Source organism: Aristolochia californica, unplaced genomic scaffold, assembly GCF_029961685.1.
Source record: "Aristolochia californica isolate CCGP_79_NKW_82.1479 unplaced genomic scaffold, dmAriCali1.0.hap1 SCAF_10, whole genome shotgun sequence".
NCBI lineage: Eukaryota > Viridiplantae > Streptophyta > Magnoliopsida > Piperales > Aristolochiaceae > Aristolochia > Aristolochia californica.
This window is the reverse complement of record NW_027181771.1, coordinates 20,688,742-20,693,324: the sequence shown is the minus strand read 5'-3', so window position 1 is coordinate 20,693,324 and position 4,583 is coordinate 20,688,742. Positions and strand designations below refer to the sequence as shown.

At 43.1% G+C, this 4,583-nt stretch overlaps 1 pseudogene; it reads right to left on the bottom strand.

The window, feature by feature from the left end:
* Positions 1-2,442: 2,442 nt before the first annotated feature.
* On the bottom strand, positions 2,443-4,115 carry LOC137942888 (uncharacterized; annotated as a pseudogene).
* Between the last annotated feature and the right edge of the window lie 468 nt (positions 4,116-4,583).

Below are 4,583 nucleotides of genomic sequence, written 5' to 3'. Positions count from 1 at the left end.
TCTTCTGTTCTAGGTAATAAATCTCCTTACTCTAGATTATTACCAAATGATGATCCATTTTCACTACCTTTGAAAGTCTTCGGATGTCAATGCTTTGTTCATAATTCATTTCCCAGACACAACAAACTTGATCCTAAATCTATCAAGTGTATATTCTTGGGATACTCTCGCACACCAAAGGGTTATGTTTGTTATAGTTTCACTCTTCAACATTTACTTGTGTCAAGGGATGTTACATTTTTTAAAGACTCCTCATTTTATATGATAGTGCTCCTCCTAATCTAGCCTCAATACCAGGTTCCCCTCGACCGGTTGTGCCCCATGATACAAAGTGTAGAAGTTAGGACCCCATGAGAATGACTCTAGGTTAATGTGGAAGAAGAAGGAGAGAAGAGGGAGAAAGGAGAAGGATGTTAGAGAGGAGAGTTTGGATTAAGGGAAGGAGAGAATGCGTCAAGGGAGAAGAGAGGGTGGCTGGACGTTTTCTCAAAGAGAGGAGAAGACTTGAATGCCTTACCTCTTAGCCAATGCTCTTATTAATAGTGTTACAAAGCCCTTAGGGTTACAACTCAATAGATTAAAAGACATAATAAGACAATGTATTTAGATCCTCATGCCATCCTTATGGAAAATACTATAAATAACCACTTTGCCACTCATTTGATGTGTGGGCTTCTCGCCTTGAACTTGCGGGCTTGAGCCCATCTTCCAACATAGAGATTATTCAACCCCTAGAGCAAGTGGCCGACACCACACCTGCCGAGTTAACAGATCCCACAGAGGTAAGGCTTTCATCTCCAGTTGTTTTTCGCCCTCAATATGATACTCGTCATATTACTGTAAGGAAAGAACCTAGATCATGCACTAGACCTTCTACTTCTCATCCCATTTTAAAATTTGTGTCACATCATCGCCTCTCACCTCTATGCTGTCAGTTTCTTTCTTCGATTTCTTCCATACCTGTTCCACAGTCCTATCAGGAGGCTCTATAACTTCTTGGGTGGAAACCAACAATGGATGAAGAAATGAAGGCACTTAATGACAATCAGACATGGTTACTATCAAATGGGTTTATGCTATCAAACATAATCCAGATTGGTCAATAGCTGTTACGGTCCCGGATCTGACACGTGGATTCTTTGGGAGGATCTGCAATCTGCCACGGGTTACGGGTCTTCCAAGCATTACCATAGGGGTAGTAGGAAGACATGGGGAAGACGAAAACGAAGATCAAGCCAAAGGGAAGCTTGATACCCTAGAGCTCGTTGAGGAGAACTCTAAGCCTCTTACGCTAAATTTAACCTAATTCTTAATACTTCAATGCTTCCCCTTTTCTCATTACTCTTACCCCTTAAATAGGGTTCACCCTGTTAGGGTTTAATAAAATATTACAGAAATATCCCTATGAATAAAATATTCCAAAAATATTCCTATTAATAAATAATTCCAAAAATAGCCCTATGGCCTAAAACTGAAATAAAATAAAGTAAATTAAACAAAACAACTAAAACAATAATGTTATTGCGTGCATAACATTATACCCCCCTTGGAAGACGAGCTTGTCCTCAAGTTCGGAAGTAGTGTCTGTATGTCGACGTCTTCACAGGTGCTGAAGTAGCATCCGCAATAGCTATGACGCCCCCTCTGTTCGCCCACTTTTTTTTTTTTTTTTTTTTGGTTTTTCAATTGTAGGAAGGTGTGCTGAACGTCGCTATATCTCGCCCTACAGCAAAGCTGTCCTCCCTCAGTCCTAGACTGGTGTACAACAACCCCTCACGGTGGCCCCCCATTGGCGAAGTGGCACTGCCTACCCATTGCCAGCATGGCAGCAATAACATCATGATCTGCCCCTTGGGAAGGAGTAGATTCAGCCCCACATACCCCCTCTAGTGGCTGCACCTAGACACACTCAGAGGCCTGAAACCATAACGGACAACAGGATCAGCACGGTGACATGGTATGGTTGGGAGAACTGAATCGGCAAGTAACTTTACCGCACTAGAAAGACGGCATGGGTTTCCCTCATCCCCAACATCAGCAAAAACCCCAGCATTGCATGAATCCAACCAGGTTGTCCTTCTCAAAATTCTAGACAGCCCAAGTTGCTGTTCACTGTCTTGAATTACAGCGAACAGCTCATCATACGTACAGTCCATGGTATTTGATATCTCTACCGCTGCTGTTGGAAGCCATTTCTGATGAAATTGGTTATGAAGTTCCAGAGTCATAGCGGAGTGATGAAAGGAGACCACCATGCTGCCTGCAACAGCAGCAACAATTTGAAATTGCATCATTCTCTCACAAGACCCTAACCCATTAAGCACTGTATTAGCGGAAGGACCTTGGCCATAAAATAGTGGCTGTCCCAAACCTGGAGCACGAGCAGCAACTGTAGGTGGAATAGCAACTGCATCATCTTCATCCTCATCCCCGTCTATATCCTCAAACTCGTCCCTTCTGGCTTGCTTGTTCTTCTATAGCTGGAATATTTGTGGCATTTTCTAAAAGTGTTTCGTACTGCTTTTTTCTACTGGCTATGAGGTCACTCACTTCATTTTCTTAAGGCATCTTTATCTGAATCACCTTTCCATCAGTTCCCAGTGCATCAAGCTTGGCACCTCCACCTAGCAATAAATGTACATGTAAGTGCCTCTCGGGCCTTGTCCATGATCCTTCAACTTTGGAAACCTTGACTATGACAACTAAGGATTGTAGGTCAGCAACATAATATGTGAAGAGATATTTTCCTTTACTAAATCCATATCCATCCCCATCATCTTCAAAGAGACCTTCTGCTCTCCCAGTTTCATCTTGCAACTGTAGAGTGGGTAAGTCAGGATGTGGGTCATCAAAATCAAAACTCATCCAAATGCCCCTAGGAAACTGCTGTAGGAGTTGATGCGATCCTTTCTCAGGTGTAGTGCTGGAACATATTAAAAGTGGACTAAGTAGAAAGGAATTTTCAATTTTCCTCAAATTTGGATCTATTGGATCTGCAAAGAATGTAGGAGCTGGAACGAGATTACCCTTGGTATGCGCCATAAAAAAAGAGTATATAAGTGTGGCAGGAAGCGGTAGCATCTCAGTAATGCCAGACGACATACTTATGCACACTCTTCTCCAAAAGACCAGGGCTCATGGTCAGCAGTGCCACTTTCAGAATGCCCACAACAGAAAGGAAACAAAGCACCTAAGCCCATCCATCTTCCAAATAATTTAGGTGTTGCATTCGCAACAAAACCACCAATATCGGGTCCTGATAATGGTTGACCACTGAGACACAGCAAAAGTACCATGGATAAACTCATATGTAAGTGGTCCCAGTGTGACAGATTGTCTCCGGTCCATGTTGTAGCATACCTTTGACTACCTACAAATCCAGCTCTAGTGAGAACAAAGGGACGCTTTTCACTTTTAACAATCTTCATTCTTTCATATGTTGACCTTACCATCAACAAACCATAAACATTATGATGATGTGAGTGATCCTGAAAACCACCAAGATCAGCATCTCCTCTGTGAACGTTACTCTCAGGCATTGTTTTAGTGACAGTCTTAAAAATAGCAGGCTCATTCATATCATTCCATATACCATCAACACCATTTGCAATGAAGTCTTTAACCAACTTTGCCCACCATGAACAAACTTTTTCTTGTGTAAAATCAGGGAAAACACCTTGTCCAGGCCATACTTCCCCAATATATGGTCTGCAGTCAGCTTGTTGAACCCACACATTATTCTCTGTACCACTATCATATACAAAATAACCTTCCTCATGTTTTATTCCTGGGTCCAACATCCAGATTGCTTTGAAGCCATCACTGCTAAGGTCATTCACCAAAGTCTTTGGATCCAAATCACTGCTTAGCAACTTCAGGTACCCACCACCACAATCTAGCTTCTGCTCATGCTCAACAAAAAATTGAACATTTTTGTGCTCCTCCACAGAAAAACAAAGTCCCCCCCAAAAAAATTTTTGAGCCACGCTGAGGTTCACGGCAACAGAAAAATAAAACAGCCACCATTCAATTTTTATTCTCCTTTCGGTAATCCCCCAAAAAAATGTGTCTTGCATTGCAGAGACTTCATCACACAGCAGCACGAATTTGGTCATCTGACCGCAAGATTGAATGGAAAAATGAGGTTGTCGAAACTTACCCCACCCAATTTGGAAATTGGGTTCCCTCTGATTTGCCGAGAGGGGGATTGCGAGTGGGAGGTGGTGGCCGGAAGTCACATCCCACCGGACATGTTTCCAACGGCGCCGACGGAGCCTCCACCGTGTCCGGTGGCGAATGGTAACCCTTTGGGGTTTCACCGCTTGTGTCCCGGTCGGAATAGTCTCCGGAAGATATTCCTTTTCCAGTTCGGGATGGTGTTCTGCTTGCTATGAGTCGTGTTGGTGTGATTTCGGATTTAAGGTCTCCACCAATTTGACCAACGCTGATGATGTGGTAGCAGAAAACCCCTTCGATGTTCCCAAATTGTTGTCATCGTTCGGCTTTGGATTTCCATGCGCGAAAATCTTGAATTTTTGTGACGCCAAGCCTCTCTGTCCATCCAGATCCGAGATTGTCCCCAA